The sequence below is a fragment of the Zalophus californianus genome, chromosome 12 (genome assembly GCF_009762305.2).
Source record: "Zalophus californianus isolate mZalCal1 chromosome 12, mZalCal1.pri.v2, whole genome shotgun sequence".
Lineage (NCBI taxonomy): Eukaryota > Metazoa > Chordata > Mammalia > Carnivora > Otariidae > Zalophus > Zalophus californianus.
The window spans coordinates 20273037-20291244 of record NC_045606.1 but is presented as its reverse complement, the minus strand read 5'-3'; the positions used below and the strand labels follow the sequence as shown (position 1 = coordinate 20291244).

The window sequence follows — 18208 nt, the reverse complement described above, 5'->3', positions numbered from 1 at the left end:
TTCAGGGCCTGATCTTTAAACTCATGTGGCCTATGGCTTGTGCTCTCTACTCCAACCCTTTAGCCCATAGCTAAGCCCTTTTATTTAATCTCCTTTTGGACAAACTTCTTTTCTGTTTCCAGCTGGAAATTTGGCCACTTGGCCAGCAACTCCATGGGATTTGCCTTTAAAGACAGCATTTCTCTATTTTTTTAAACTTTAATTCCAGTATAGTTAAGATACAGTGTTATATTGGTTTCAGGTGTAAAACTTAGCATTTCTCTTGATCGCCTCTCCCACAGTACTCTGTGAGTCCCTTGGCTTCTAATCAGCTCATGTTTCCTCCAACAGCCCCCACCACCCCTCATCCACACCACTGCCCAAACCCTGGAGGAATAGGACACAAACACATGTTGAAGATAATTATCACGTGCATCACTTTCTTTACAGACCCTTAAACCCCTTAGATAACATCTTAATATAAAGATTCCCAACCCTCTGGTAGATATATGGTTAATCATTTTAAGGGCCTGCAAATTCACATCTTATCTTGGGGAGAAGAAAGAACAGAACCAGGTGACCAGCAAGAACGCAAGTTCCTCTGCTTTGTACCATGAGATGTTGGCTCCACACTCTCAGGGTGCAGCTGATGTCAATAATGGCAGCCTACTTTGAACATACTTAGAACTAGGAAATAATTCATGGGTCTACCTACAGAATTATAGCAGTCATTTTTAAAATCTAAGAATATATGTATTTACATAATGACAAATAAATATAAATATATCTAAATATCATATATAAACATAAATTTATACATTTAAACATAAAAATGTATTTATATATTATATATACTCAGAAATTGCTAAAAGCACAGTAACTCTCAGAGTCTAGAGACTCAAAAATTGTCCTCCAATTTTTAATCTACACTATATTTTTCTTTTCTTATAAAAATAAACAGCTATGGTAGATGGTGACAGGCCTTATTCATTCTCAGAATTATTTTAGTGTAATTTACAGCTTTCCTTTGGGGGCACACCTATCAAATTTGTAGTGCTAATAACTATATTGGCACAACTTCCACTTAATTTTCCCTAAGGAGCAGTAATTTTTCAGAAGAGGTCAGAAAAATCCTCATTGTTCCCTGTTCTGAGGGGGAGACCAAATTTCTCAAACAAGTTTCTAGTAAGTACTTATTACCTTCTTGGGAGATACAGATATTTCTAGAGCAAGTTTGCCAACAAGAATCCCTATTAAATAAGTAATTTAAAAATTCCTTTGGGCTGTTATAATCTATAATTTAAAAGCTCTATAGAGGCACCTGGGTGGCTCAGTTGGTTAAGCAACTGCCTTCGGCTCAGGTCACGATCCTGGAGTCCCAGGATCGAGTCCAGCATCGGGCTCCCTGCTCAGCAGGGAGTCTGCTTCTCCCTCTGACTCTCCCCCCAACTCATGTCCTCTCTCTCTCTCCCTCTCATTCTCTCCCTCACAAATAAATAAATAAAATCTTAAAAAACTAAAAAATTAAAAAAATAAAAGCTCTATATATTCTATCAAATGAAGAAAGTGCATTTTGATCGCCATATTCAGAGCTCGAAAGAGCCATTGTTATGAATTTAAAGAACACGCCAGATTCTAATTTTAAGTGAAGTCCTAGAGCAGCTGTGTGCTCCAGCCATTTAAGAATTAGTGTATATCCAGAGGAGGCATGATGTTGAGGCTCAGTGTCTAGAATCAGGAAGACCAGCGTTTAAACACAGTACGCTGCCACTTACAAGCTAGCTGAGTTTGCCCAACTTCTTTGATCACTCTAGGATTCAGATTACCTACATGAAGATAGGGCTAATAATAATTATTATTATTTAAATATATTAATATTCACTCTTCAGGTGCTTACAGTCTCTCTACCTAAACAGATTTAAAGCTTCTGGAATAGTAGGAGTAGTTAATTAAAACGAAAATATCCCCCATATGGCACATGTCATAATGACTTCAACATTTGAAGGAATCAAAACTATACTTTCCAGTTCACAATTCATTTCCAATGTGCAATATTGCCATCCAGTTTCCAAAAATGGAATAAAACAGGGGCTTAATATAGTTGTTACAACGCCTACTGAAGTGTACTGTTTCTTTATTTCATTTTGCTCACAAATTACTTAAAGAATCATTTTAAACCTAGGGCAACCCAGTAGCAGGTTTCTTTTCCCACCATTTTCTCCTGCTTTACCAATGAGTTCTAATATGTTACTGTGCCTTGTCCATTCACAGTTGGAAGGTCATTCATTAAGCAGCATCTGATGTTAACCACCCACCAGGAAATGTTACTAAATATGTGGAACACAGGAAAGGAGAGAGGTGATCTGAATTTGGTAAATTTGACATTCAAAGGAATCAGTTCACTTGAAAAGATTCTTGCCCCCTTTCATCAGCAAATTACTATACTTATTAGGTTGCGGCCACAGCTTGACCCTTATTAAAACAAGAAAAAAGTCCCAAATTCTTTAAAACATATAAAAAGGAGTAATGAATAACTTTAGGGAGAAATTTTTTTATATTAAACTCTCAAACTATGGCAAGGCCATTGCAAAATGGTAAAAGTTTGTGAATGTTTTCATAATGCTTTTGCTTTTTAAAGTTTTACTGCTCTCTTTTTTATTTTTTATCATTTTTAAGATTTATTTATTTATTTATTTTATTTATTTTAGAGAGAGAGAGCGCACATGTGTGAGAGTGGGGGAAGGGGCAGAGGGAGAGAATCTTCAAGCAGACTCCCTGCTGAGTGCAGAGCCAGACACAGGGCTCAATCCCACAACCCATCAGATCATGACCTGAGCTGAAACCAAGAGTCAGATGCTTAACTGACTGAGCCACCCGTGTGCCCCTGCTCTCTTTTTTATAATTACATCTTTTATTCCTAAGCCGTACCATTTTTTCTGACTATCAAATGTATAAATATTTCCTTCCCTTTAAAACAAGTTTCAGCATTAATGTTACTATCCAGTAATCACAAGGTCTATGTGTTCTTAAAGACCACCAAACTCTTAACTATCAAATTTATTAACTATTAACTCTCAAATTTACCCTTCTTCTCCATCTCCACAGCCACTATTTTAATTCAAGATTTAATAATTTGTCATCTGGTAAACTGCGATACTCTCTTGATTGGAATACCCTTCCAGTTTGACCCCCATGCCAATCCAACTTTCACATTGTGCCAATTTTCTGGCTAAAATTGCTTGAAATCCTTCTGTGGCTCTCTATCACTTAAAGGATTCTGTCAAATTTCTTAGAATGGCCTAAAAGGTTCTTCAGGATCTGGTCCCTACTCACATGTCCAGCCTCATCTCTCACCACACCCTGCAACTGAGTAGTTGAGTAGTTCTCACAGGTTCCAGAATGCATGACTTCTCTCATGGCCCCAAGATTCCTCATGTTCTGTCCCTTGTGCATGGAAGTCTCTTGACAAAACTTTTATTCTTTCTCTAAAATTTATCCAAGAATCAGTCAGCCAGCTATCTTTCCCTGGATGAAACTGACTCCAGAGGAAAAGGAGCTAATGTCACCCCAGCCTGCAACTTGCAGACCCCATGGGGCCCTGAGTGAGCTGTTCTTCCAAGCTCCCTGTAGCTTGGAGCTTATGCTGGTCCTTCCAGAGCCTAGGGAAGCCGCTTGTACCTTCATGGCCTTCACAATGCCTCCTCAGCTACCTGGTGTGTGAGACAATGCAGCCTGGGAAGCAAGAACAACAGCCTAAGGCAAGGATGGAATGTACTCCTTGTCCCTGTCTAAGCCTGTGGCTGGCATGCAGCCTCTTCCCCCAGTGTCCCATTCTAGACACGTCCAGAAGGTTTGCCACGACAGACATCACTAATCAAGCACAGCATTCTTTGTAATGGAACCCAGACACAGCCTATCTCCCCACCCACAACCCTAGGCTCTAAGCAGCCCCTGTGTTTATTCAGAGTTAGTACATAACATGTAGCCTGCTTAGCATTTCTGGCCTGAGGACACCTCAGGGGTGATGGGACCTGGGCAGAGCCCCAGCACAGACAGTGCAGTCAAAGGGGAGGACTCAGTCCTGGTGCTGGAAAGCCATGAGCTCTTCGAGGACCTACATGTACCTACCTGATGAAAATCAAACTGCATATATTATTGGGAGGAAGTCTCTATTGACCTAAGTAGTGAAAGAATAACAAGGTCAAAAGAGAAAAACTGAGTGTTGGGTTTGGGGCTGTCCCATGTGAACAGAATAAAGCAAAAAATAGTTATTAAAGAGAAGTCTGAGTGTCTTAAAAGAAAAAGGATGCTTTTATCTCTTTAAGGAGAGAGGTTGTTGGCCTATAGTTAGATTTCTGGGATGAATTACAAGCACAGATATAGAAGCACAAAATACTCTTCCAGAAAATTTAGCAGAAAGCATTGAAAAGAAAGTTCATTATTTATAACAGGAGTTTAATCTCCATTAAAAAGTGAGCAAGGCATCACTGAAAAAGATGCCATGAATGATCTTCCTTACCCAATTCAAAGACTTTCAGAGGTCTTTGGCATATTGAATCAGTAGTGGGAATTTTCCAAAGGATAACTACAACTTGGAATTCAATTTGAAAGTCCGTGAGAAAAAAAAGACAAGACAGGAAAGCAAGGAAAAGAAAAAAAGAAAAATGAAAAAAGTGTGCGTTTACAAGAAAAAAGCCATTTTCTGTACTATTATTAGATCCAGCCCACGCAGAAAAAATTTCTCCCAAAAGGGTATTTATAATATAGATTTTACACCTTTGTGTTTATACATAGTAGTTTTTAAAGTATGCATTTGTGTTCTATTGCCATAATTAATTTTGATATTTTAGTGTGTGAAAAGCGATTTCAGGAATGGAAACCCAACTAATAACTTATGAATCTGACTGAAGATAGTTTGACTTGAGACCAGGCCCCAAATCTCCATTTGCTCTTTTCTGAAATGGATAATTTTTCCACAACAATTTTATGTTTGCAATTTCTGGGAGTGTCTTCCTATACATGTCAAAAGAAATTCACCAGCTTCCCAGAAGAGATGTGGGTCATGATGTGTGATCACACTGCGTGCATATGTGGAAATTTGGCAATGCATAGATGGTCTACACTCATCTGGCCATCAAGCTGAAGGTGAAGTGGGGGTCAGAAAACATGATCCAGACACACAGCAATGGTAGCACCAAGGACAGGAAGCTGCTGCTGAAGGCCCAGCAGATACTGTAGGACAATAAGACCAAGATTGACATCATCTGCATGCAGCTCCACCAGGCACTATAGGCAGGCTAGCTGGAGAGCCAGACAGCCCCAGATGAGGCCCAAGGGAGTCCAGACCTGGGGGCCATGGAGCTGCACATTCATGCACTGAGACACCACTGCCAAGTGGAACATGCAGCGGCCAAGGGTACCAAGAATCACTGGTGATACTGTATGCATTCAGTCAAATGTAGCTGGAACTCCGATTCTCACTTAGTGTTTTCAATAATTGCTATGTGATACTGCATTGCAATAAAGAATAATCGTTTTGGTGAAAAAGCACTTATAGAAGCAGAATATATAACACAAACATTTATGACTGGCAGAGTTTTTATCTTTCTTCACTTTGTAGATCAACAACAAAGTGGATCTAGGGAGAGAAGACACCTCTAAGCAGATAAAAACATGTTTTGTTTTGTCAATGCGCAAAAGGATTGCTCTCATTAACTATTAACAGAAGCAGAAATGCCAAATTTCTCAGGAGTGATCAGAGAATTTTAGAATAAGGGAAGACTGATTGGACTGATTCATATATCAAGAAGGATTATACCCAGGCGCCAAACATCTGTCAAAAGCTCCCAACTCACATGCGAGGTTTCTAAAACTGAAAGGAGGAGTGCTATATGCCATGATAAAGGACTTTTTATTGTCTAATTTCTAAATAGCTTCATATGAGCTTTATCAGCAACTTGCCTGGTTTAGAAAACCACAAGTAATAGATCCTTGATTATAAACAACAAAAAACATGTACAATTTTTGTTATTAAAATGATCGTGTTATCTCTGCCTCCTAAATAATTCAACAAGCCCTTAAGGATTATGAATCTGATGAGGTGCTAAGATACTAGCCTGCTCTAGCCTGCTCACAGTCTGGCCCTGTTGACAGAGGAAGGGTGCTCAGCAAATATTTTTTTAGTTAATTTGAACTGTGTCTTCCTACTAGGCTATATGTACCCTAGACATAGGGATTTTTATCTATTTTTTTTCCTATATTGGTACTCAGTGCTTGACATACAGTAGCCTTACAGTAAATGTTTGTGGAATATGTGATTAGTCTGTGTTATGCTTATTATATAATGTTAAATGCTTTAATAACTAATTGGTAAATTCTCACATAAGAAACACATAAGAAAAAGATGATTAGGTGGTAATAATAAATGGTCACAATAAACATTATTATAGGCAAGATTTAGCTCAGAAATCAAATCAGGTAACAGTAAGAATAATAAAAGTAATAACCTAATGCATTTGCTTGACCACTGCAAAATGTTTTCACCATTTAACATCTTCCAGAGTTTTCTTAAACCACTCGTATCCCAGAAATGCCTTCCAAAACTTCACAATAAAAAGAGTTTTCATATCACCTTTTTAAAATTTTTTATTGTTATGTTAATCACCATACATTACATCATTAGTTTTTGATGTGGTGTTCCATGATTCATTGTTTGTGCATAATACCCAGTGCTCCACGCAGAACATGCCCTCTTTAATACCCATCACCAGGCTAACCCATCCCCCCACCGCCCTCCCCTCTAGAACCCTCAGTTTGTTTCTCAGAGTCCATCGTCTCTCATGGTTCATCTCCCCCTCTGATTTACTCCGCTTCATTCTTCTCCTCCTGCTATCTTTTTTTTTTTTCTTAACATATATTGGATTATTTGTTTCAGAGGTACAGATCTGTGATTCAATAGTCTTGCACAATTCACAGCGCTCACCATAGCACATACCCTCCCCAATGTCTATCACCCAGCCACCCCATCCCTCCCACACCCCCACCACTCCAGCAACCCTCAGTTTGTTTCCTGAGACTAAGAATTCCTCGTATCAGTGAGGTCATATGATACATGTCTTTCTCTGATTGACTTATTTCACTCAGCATAACACCCTCCAGTTCCATCCACGTTGTTGCAAATGGCAAGATCTCATTCCTTTTGATGGCTGCATAATATGCCATTGTGCATATATACCACATCTTCTTTATCCATTCATCTGTCGATAGACATCTTGGCTGTTTCCACAGTTTGGCTATTGCGGACATTGCTGCTATAAACATTGGGGAGCACGTACCCCTTCGGATCCCTACATTTGTATCTTTGTGGTAAATACCACCTTTTTAAATCACTAACATTCATCAAAGAAATGTACTTGAGTGGCTCTGCTGTTTTAAACACCTTTTAACTAAGTAAGCCTTGTGTTAATTTGCCTCAGAGGCATCCTTAGGAAAGACAAGGACAAAACTGGTAAAATAGTTTGTCATTTCCAAACAACACCTTAGTAAAAATTATGTTATTCACTGGATAGTGAATTAAAGAGTCTGCATATTTGTGAAAACACTAATGCAAAGTATTTAGGTGCCACTAGTCAGTGGACTGATAGAAAGAGTATAAGTTTCAGACAAAAGAATGGAGGTTGCCAAAAAAAAAAAAGAATGGAGGCTGCATTCTAGGTCTGGCACTCATTCTCTCCATGACATATGCCATATCACTTGTATGTCTCATTTTCTTGATTTATAAAATAACTTGATTGCATTGGGTAACTTCTAACAGTAAATCTGGAATCAGAACAAACATTTTGGGTTTGTACCACAGCTCAATGGCTTATGTTGACCTTAGATAAGTATTATTTTTCAAAAGAGGACTTTAAAAGTTGCACTTTCTATTTTTCAGGGCTGTGGTGAAAATCGGAAGAGTTCAACTCCATAAAAAGATAGGGGAAAAAAATGTGAAGAATTATAATGATGATGTTCTAACTGGTCATTTCAGAAAATATTGGCACAAACATGAAAGGGAATTTTTATTTTTTTTAAAGATTTTATTTATTTGACAGAGAGAGAGAGGGAGAGAGAGAGCACAAGCAGGGGGAGTGGCAGGCAGAGGGAGAAGCAGGCTTCCTGCTGAGCAAGGAGCCCAATGCAAGACTTGATCCCAGGACCCTGGGATCATGACCTGAGCTGAAGGCAGATGCTTAACTGACTGAGCCACCCAGGCATCCCAGAAAGGGAATTTTTAAAAAATCCCTCCACTCTTACCACTTTTATTCAACACAGTACTAGAAGTCCTAGCCACAGCAATCAGACAAGAAAAAGAAATAAGAGGCATTCATATCGGTAAAGAAGAAGTTAAACTGTCACTATTTGCAGATGACATGATACCATTCATAGAAAATCCTAAAGACACCACCAAAAAACTAGAAGTAATAAATTCAGTGACGTGGCTGGATACAAAATTAATACTCAGAAATTGGTAGTGTTTCTATACACTAAAAATGAAATCATAGAAAGAGAAATTAAAAAAACAAAAACAAAAACAAAAAAACCACACACCCCATTTACAATTGCACCAAAAGTAATAAAATATTTGGAATAAACTTAATCAAAGAGGTGAAAGACAATAAAACACTGAAGAAAGAAATTAAAGATGACACAAATAAATGGAAAAATATTCCATACTCCTGGATTAGAGAGATCAATATTGTCCAATGTCCATATTGTCCAAAGCAATCTGCAGATTCAATGTAATCTCTATCAAAATACCAACAGCATTTTTCAGGGGGGCCTGGGTGGCTCAGCTGGTTAAGTGTCTGCCTTCAGCTTGGGTCATGGTCCCAGTGTCCTGGGATCGAGGCCCATGTCGGCAGCAGGGAGCCCACCTCTCCCTTTCCTCTCCTGCTCAGCAGGGAGCCTGCCTCTCCTTCTCCTCCCCATACATGCTCTCTCTCTCAAATAAATTAACAACAACAAAAATACCAACGGCATTTTTCACAAAACTGGATCAAATAATAAAATTTGTATGGAACCACAGAAGAGCCCAAATAGCCAAAGCAATCTTGAAAAAGAAGAACAAAACTGAAGGTATCACAATCCCAGATTTCAAGATATACTACAAAGCTGTAGCAATCAAAACAGTATGGTACTAGCACAAAAACAGACACATAGATCAATGGAACAGAATAGAGACCCCAAAATAAACCCACATTTACATGGTCAATTAATCTATGGCAAGGAGTGCTTGCTTCACATATACTAATCTATGGCAAAGGAGGCACGAATACACAATGAGGAAAAGACAGTCTTTTCAACAAATGGTTCTGGGAAAACTGGACAGGTAGCTACATACAAAGGAATGAAACTGGACTACTTTCTAACACCATACACACAAAAACTCAAAATAGATTAAAGACCTAAACATGAGCCCTGAAACCATAAAAATCCTAGAAGAGAACATAGACAGTAAACTCTCTAACAGTCGCCAAAGCAGTATTTTTCCAGATATGTCTCCGGAGGCAAGGAAAACAAAAGCAAAAATAAACTATTGGGACATATCAAAATAAAAAGCTTTTGCACAGCAAAGGAAACCATAAAGAAAACAAAAAGACAACTTACTGAATGGGAGAAGATACTTGTAAATGATATATCCAGTAAGGGGTTACTATCCAAAACATATAAAGAACTGATACAACTGAATACCAAACAAACAATCTAATTAAAAAATGGGCAGAAGACCTGAATACTTTTCCAAAGAAGACAGACAGATGGTCAGCAGACACATGAAAAGATGCTAAACATCACTCATCATCAGGGAAATGCAAATCAATGAGGTTTCACCTCAACCTGTTAGAATGGCTAAAATCAAGAAGACAAGAAACAACAAGTATTGATGAGGATGTGGAGAAAAAGGAACCCTTGTGCACTGTTGGTAGGAATATAAATTAGTACAGCCACTGTGGAAAACAGTTTGGAGGTTCCTCAAAGAATTAAAAATAGAAATACCATGTTATCCAATAATTCCACTATTGGGTATTTACCCAGGGAAAATGGAAACAAGAACTCAAAAAGATATATGCATCCTTATGTTTATGGCAGCATTATTTACAATAGCCAAGACATGGAAGCAACCTAAGTGTCCATCAATAGACGAATGGATGAGGAAAATGCAGTATATGTATACAATGGAATATTACACAGCCATAAAGAATGAGATTATTCCATTTGCAACTGCATGGCTGGACCTAGAGGGTATTATGTTAAGTGAAATGAGTCAGACTGAGAAAGACAAATACCAAAGGATTCCACTCATAAATGGAATCTTAAAAAAATGAATAAACAAAAAGCAGAATCAGAACTATAAATACAGAGAACAAACTGATGGTTGCCAGTGAAGAAATGGGCAAAATGGGTGAGGGGGAAAGGGAAATACAGGCCTCCGGTTATGGAATGAGTAAGCCACATGAAAAAAAGCATAACATAAGGAATATAGTCAATGATATTGTAATAGTGATGTAATAGGACAGATGGTAGCTCTACTTAATGGTGAACATAGCATAATGTATAAACTTGTAAAATCACTAAATTGTACTCCTGAAACTAATGTAACATTGTGCACTAACAACACTTAAAAAAAAATCCCAAAGTATTTAGGATGAAAAGTCATCCCCTTACCCTCAGAAAATAAGACTATAAACTCTAAAATGTTTTATGACTGTGACAAAGCTGATGGAAGCTCTAATAAAAAGTAGGATATCTAACCTAATTAATCATAACAAATTAGGACAATATTGGTATATTCTTGTAAAACAATTCTGCAGAAGTATATACAAGGGTTACTTTGGAGAAAAACAAGCTTTTAATTATTTTTTCTGTTACAGAAATAATGTCTGCATTATGAGAATTTAAAAATATACAAAAGGATTAGTGTGAAAATAAAATTACTCATATTCATATCCAGGAGAGAGAATCATTATTAACATTTTAGTAAACTATATTCTAACTTTTTAAATTAATTCATGAATATAAAGTTTTTAGAAAATTGTTTGCCTGGGGGGCCTGGGTGGCTTAGTCTGTTAAGCGTCTGCCCTTGGCTCAGGTCATGATCTCAGGGTCCTGGGATCAAGTCCCACATCAGACTCCCTGCTCATCAGAGAATCTGCTTGTCCCTCTCCCTTTGCTCTTCCCCCATTCATGCTCTCTCTCAAATAAATAAATAAAATCTTTTAACAAAAAGAAGCTTGCTTGCTTAAAAAGTTTCTATTCCTTAATATTTAATATTTATTATATTAATATAATATTATATTATATATTATATTATATATTATTCCTATACCATTAAATATTTTTAGAGCAAGATTGTTAAAAGCTACATAATGTTCCACTGTATAGCTATAGCATAGTTTCTTTAACTATTGTACTATTGTTGGAATTGTATTTGTTTCTATTTTTTAAATATTTTAAATAATGAAGTATATAAATCGGACCATATCTTTAATTTCTTCCCCAGCTTTACTGATATAACTGACACACAACACTGCATAAATTTAAGGTGTACAACATGTTGATTTGAAACATTTATACACTGCACAATAATTACCATGATAGCATTAGCTAACACCTCCATTCTGTCCTATAATTACCATTTCTTTTTTACGGTGAGAATATTTAAGATCTACTCTCTTGGCAACATTCAAGTATATGATACAGTATTGTTAGCTGTAATTACTATGCTGTACATTAGATCCTCAGAACTTGTTAATTTTATAACTGCAAGTTTGTTCCCTTTGGCCTCTATTTCCTCATTTCCTCTACCCAATGACCCCTGGTAATTACCATGCCACTCTCTGTTTCTCTGAGCTAGACATTTTGCACACATCTTGTATTTTACGATGGATTTCCAGGACCGGGATAATGAAATTCAGGGCATAAACACGAAGGCCATAATTCCAAACACCATATAAAGAAAGGTAGATTTGTCCTCCAGTATCCCAGAGAGCACCCACCCCCAGAGAGCACCCACCCCACAATACTCCTGGTGGCATTGAGCGTTATCAGTCTATAGTTTCATTCTAAAGGTGTCATGTTCCTTTTAATTTCCATCCCACTGATTATTAGTAGGATACTTTGCATGTTTGTTGGTTACATTTTTCAGTTTTGGGGAATTAACTATTCATGTCCTTGCCCATTTTGCTACGGGTTTTAATGTTTTTCTAACCAACTTACAAGAACTCTTTAAATGTGAAGTCTACTAACTCTATGCTATATATTTCTTACCAATATTTTCTATGCAGTTTATAATTAGTCTTTTATTATATTTTATTATATTTATGGGTTTTTTTATAAAAAATTTTAAATTTTCATGTAATCAGATCTTTCAGTCAATTCCCTTCTAATTTTTTCCAGGCTTTTCATGCTTAGAAGCTCTTCCCCCTTCTAAACTCAGTTGAACAGATACATACATGCATTTTCTCCTGGGAATTTTTTCTATTCATCTGGAATTTATTTTGGCATATGGGCATTCAGTGGAGATTCAAATTTATTTTTCTCATTTATTTAAAAAATTTCCTTACATATTTTATTGAACAATTTTTTATCAACCTTATTATAGATACTTTCCTATATTATGTTTTCATTATATATCACAGTTATTTCCTGAATTATCTATACATTTCCATTGATGTGAAAGGCTTCAATAAATTTCTACACTAAAAACTTTCCACAATAAACTCAATTATATGGATAGCGTAGTCAGGGAATTGGGAATAATGTTTTTTTTTCATGATTTCTGACTTTAACAGAAATAAACAGTGCTTATATTAGCCATAATTAAATTATACTCATGAAGTGGAAATGCATAGTGAAACTTTCAAATCTGTAGAGTATGCTTATTTCTAGTTGTCAAACATCCATTGATTCAGATAATTTTAGGCAATAATTCCTATGGCAGTTTGAGAAGACAAAATATGTCTTCAAAATATGTCAGCTAAGCATTTATGTGGATAAAGTGTAATGAATTTCAGAAAAATATAATAATTCTGAGCCTTCTTCTCTAAAAATACTGAATCAGGGGTGCCTGGGTAGTGCAGTCCACCAACTCTTGGTTTCGGCTCAGATCATGATCTTGGGATCATGGGATCAAGCCCTGCATTGGACTCTGATTTCAGCATGGAGTCTGCTTAGGATTCTCTGCCCCTCCCCTGCCTCCACTGCTCTAGCTCCTTCTCTCTCTCAAATAAATAAATAAATCTTTAATAAATAAATAAATAAACTGAATCAGAGAGAATCTGAAATTAAGATACATATGAGGTACAATATGGGGGGGCTAAAAATGGCAATATAGGAAGAACACCTCTGGTATGAAGGGCTGGACAGCCAACTACTTCCTGTGCATTATAAGCATTATCAAGAAATTGAAAACCAACAAGCATGAAGAGAAGATCCTAAAAGCTCCCAGGCAAAGAAAATACAATAACTTTCAAAATAAGAATAAAACTGTGTCATTTTCATGTTCTCACAGAAAGCCTTCGAAATTTTCAGAGTATTATTTTTAATCTGGAATTCTATTTCTAGCCAATCTATCAACAAATGTAAGGAATCAAACATTGCAGTCCCAAGGTATAATCTCTCAGGAAGCAATTGAGAAAGTGCTCTAGGAAAAATAACAGAGTAAATTAAGAAAGAGAAGAAATAATTAAAAATGAAAAGCTGTTCAAGAAGGAAAAAATCATAGTACACTGTTTGGTTCTGCAGTGAATAATATTTATATAATCATTGACTGAAACACTGATGACTGATTTTATTTGAAAATGTGATATATTTATATTGGAAGGATATGAGGAGAGGGGCAGAGGCAGAAGGAGAAGCCGACTCCCCGCTGAGCAGGGAGCCTGACATGGGGCTCCATCCCAGGACCCTTAGATCATAACCTGAGCCGAAGGCAGATGCTTAACCGACTGAGCCACCCAGGCGCCTCTTATATGATATTTAAAACATCTTTGTCAAAAATAGAATTTAAATTAAAAATAAATGAATATCAAAGCAAGCAGAAGGAAAGAAATAATAAAGATTAAAGAAGATATGAATAAAAAAGAGAACAGAAAAATACTAGAGAAAATCAATGAAGCCAAAGTTGGTTCACTGAAAAGAACAACAAAATTGACAAATTGTTTGCTAGAAGAAAAGAAAGAAAAGAAAGAAAGAAAGAAAGAAAGAAAGAAAGAAAGAAAGAAAGAAAGAAAGAAAGAAAGAAAGAAAGAAAGAAAGAAAGAGAAAGAAAGAAAGAAAGAAAGAAAGAAAGAAAGAAAGAAAGAAAGAAAGAAAGAAAGAAAGAAAGAATCAAAGAAAGAAAGAGTGAGAGAGAAAATCAATTTACTAAAAATCAAATTACTAAAATCAGGAATGAAAGAGGGGACATTACTATTAACTTTGCAGAAATAAAAAGGATTTTAAAGAAGTACTATGAACAGTTGATACCCACAAACTAGATAACAAAGATGAAATGGACAAATTTCTAGAAAGATATAAAGTACTAAAACTGATTCAATAAGAAACTGAAAATCTGAGGCGCCTGGGTATTTCAGTTGGTTAAGCGACTGCCTTCGGCTCAGGTCATGATCCTGGAGTCACAGGATCAAGTCCGGCATCGGGCTCCCTGCTCAGCAGGGAGTCTGCTTCTCCCTCTGAACCTCCCCCCTCTCATGCTCTCTCTGTCAAATAAATAAATAAATAGATCTTAAAAAAAAAGAAAGAAATTGAAAATAACAAGCAAACAGATTGAATTAGTAATTAAAAATTGCCACAGAGAAAATCCCAGGTCCAGATGGCTTCACTGGTGAATTCTATAAAATGTTTAAAGAAAAATTAACACCAATCCTTCACAAATGCTTCCAAAAAATAGATGAGGCAGGGAACATTTTCCAACACATTCTAGGAGGCCAGCATACCAAAGCTAGGCAAATACATCACAAGAAACAAAAACTACACAAATACCACTTAATGAATATAGACTCAAAAACTATCAGCAAAATATTAGCAGACTGGAATCCACCAACATATTAAAAAGATTATACACCATGACTCAAGCAGGATTTAACCCAGAAATGCAAGGTTCAACATACAGAAATCAATCAGTGTAATATATCACGTTAATAGAATACGGGGGGGTGGGTGGGAAACACTATTATATCATTAGATGCAGTATGATCTTTTGACAACTTCCAATATCCTTTCCCGATTAAAAAAAAAAAAAAAACCACACTCAACAACCTAGGAATATGAGGAACAGCTTGAAATGCCATCTACAAAAAACTGATAGCTAAAAGCATACTTATTGGAGAAAATGAATGTTTTCCTTCTAATATTATGAACAAAACAAGAATGCTGCTCTCGCCACTTTTATTCAACATTGTATTGGAGGTTCAAGTCAGGGATATCAGTCAAGAAAAAGAAATACAAGGTATCCATATTGAAAAGGAAAAAGTAGGGGGTGCCTGGGTGGCTCAGTCATTAAGCATCTGCCTTCAGCTCAGGTCATGATCCCAGGGTCCTGGGATGGAGCCCCGCATTGGGCTCCCTGCTCAGTGGGAAGCCTGCTTCTCCCTCTCCCACTCCCCCTGCTTGTGTTCCCTCTCTCGCTGTGTCTCTCTCTGTCAAATAAATAAATAAAATCTTAAAAAAAAAAACTCTACTTGACATAATAATGGCATAATCACATAATCTTGTATATAGAAAATATTAAAGAATCTCTAAGAAAATTATTAGAGCTAATAAATAAATACAGCAAAGTTACAGAATAAAAGACCAATATACAAAAATAAGTTGTTTTTCTACACACTATCAATGAATAAACTGGAAATAAAATTAAGAAAACAATTCCATTCATAATAGCATCAAAAAGAGTAAGACATTTAGGCATAAAGTTAGCAAAAAAAGAGGAAGAATTGTACGACAAAATACAAAACACTGTTGAAGAAACTAAAAGAAGTCTAAATAAATGGAAAGAAATCTCATGTTCATAAGTCAAAAAACCTAATATTGTCAAGATGGCAGTAATACCAAAATGGATCTACAGATTCAACACAGTACTTCTCAAAGTCCCGAGTATTTCCCAGAAACGCACAATCTGATCATAAAATCCAAACAGAAATGAAAGGAGTTAAGAAAGTCAAAATGATCTTAATAAAGAACAACAAAGTCGGAGGACTTGCACGTCTTGATATAAACTTACAGTAACTATTAACTTACAGTAATCAAGACAGTGTGATATTGACAGAAGAACAAACAGCTCAGCAGAACAGAATTGAGTCCAAAAATAGACTTTCACATTATAGTCAATTGCTTTTTGGCAAAGGAGCCAGGACAATTCAAGGAGGAGAAAGGCCTTTTCAACAAGTGGGTGTTCAGTCAAAGGGAAATCCACATGTAAAAGAATGAAGATGGCGGAACTTCCCACAACACTCGGTGAGAAGAGGAGCAGCAGCTGTGTGGGCTGTGCCCAACAGCGTGCTCCTTCCTGCTCCCCCACACTGGCCTCAGCTGCTCACCAGCTCTAGAAAATGGTGAAAGAAACCACTTACTATGATGTTGTGGGGGTCAAACCCAAAGGCCCCCAGGAAGAAGTGAAAAAGGCTTACAGAAGACTGGCCTTGAAGTACCACCCTGCTAAGAATCCAAATGAAGGGAAGAAGTTTAAACAGATTTTTCAAGCTTATGAAGTACTCTCTGATGCCAATAAAGGGAATCATATGACAAAAGAGGAGAACAGGCAATTAAAGTGGTGGTTTGGGCTCTGCAATGGACATGTCTGGTATGTTTTTTGGAGGAGCAGAAGGATACAGAGAGAAAGAAGAGGTAAAAATGTTGTGCATCGGCTCTCAGTAACCTCAGAAGATTTATATAATGGTGCAACAAGAAAACGAGCTCTGCAAAAAATGTGATTCGTGACAAATGTGAAGGACAAGGTGGTAAGGAAGGAGGGGCAGAATGCTGTCCCAATTGCTGAGGTACTGGAATGCAAATAAGTATTCATCAGAGAGGACCTGGAATGGTTCAGCAAATTCAGTCTGTGTGCATGGAGTGCAGGGCCATGGGGAATGGATCAGTCCTAAAGATAGATGTAAAAGCTGCAATGGAATGAAGATAGTTGGAGAGAAGAAGATTCTAGAAGTTCATATTGACAAAGACATGAAAGATGGCCAGAAGATAATATTCCATGGTGAAGGAGACCAACAAGGACTGGCTCGCAGAGATATTATCATTGTTTTAGATGAGAAGGACCATGCTATTTTTACTCACTGAGGAGAAGACCTTTTCATGTGTATGGATATACAGCTGGTAGAAGCACCTTGCGGCTTTTAAAAGCCAATATCTACTCTTGACAATCGAACCATCCTCATCACCTCTCCTCCAGGTCAGATTGTCAAACATGGGGATATCAGGTGTGTGTTGATGAAGGCATGCCAATTTATCGTAGACCATGTGAAAAGAGGTGCCTAATCATCAAACTTAAGGTAAACTTTCCTGGGAATGGCTGTCTCTCTCCTGATAAACTCTCTTTGCTGGAAAAACTCCTCTCTCAGAGGGAGGAAGTAGAAGAGACTGATGAAATTGACCAGGTAGGATTGGTGGACTTTGATCCAAATCAGGAAAGATGGCGCCATTACAGTAAAGAAGCATCTGAGGGTGATGAGCATCATCCAAGGGGTGGTGTTCAGTGTCAGATCTCTTAATGGGGCCAGTGAATGACACTGCTGTCTTTTTATATGCGGTAGTAAATGAGGGAAGGACTAGAATCATAGCTCACTACTTGCTATTGTTTTTAATATTCAACTACAGTAGTGTTTTAAAAGTTAAATGAAGAATAAACTCAAATACAAAAACTCTGACTTTGCCCTCTATGTATGATGACTTTAGTGTGCAAGATAAGTTTAATAATTGTAGAAATTAATTTTAAAAAATCTCACCTAGGGTGCCTGGGTGGCTCAGTCGTTAAGCGTCTGCCTTTTGCTCAGGTCATGATCCCAGGGTCCTGGGATTGAGCCCCGCATCGGGCTCCCTGCTCCACAGAAGCCTGCTTAGCCCTCTCCCACTCCCCCTGCTTGTGTTCCCTCTCTCGCTGTTTCTCTCTCTGTCAAATAAATAAATAAAATCTTAAAAAAAAAAAAGAATCTCTCCTAGCATTTGTTAGGCCACACCTTGT

At 37.2% G+C, this 18208-nt stretch overlaps 1 protein-coding gene and 1 pseudogene across 2 annotated transcripts in view; one reads left to right on the top strand and one right to left on the bottom strand.

Annotated features, from left to right (window-relative positions):
- The window catches only part of RELN (reelin), a 492672-nt gene that overhangs the window by 286418 nt on the left and 188046 nt on the right, over positions 1-18208 (bottom strand). The gene's annotated exons all lie outside the window — the stretch shown is intronic.
- On the top strand, positions 16804-17738 carry LOC113911405 (annotated as a pseudogene).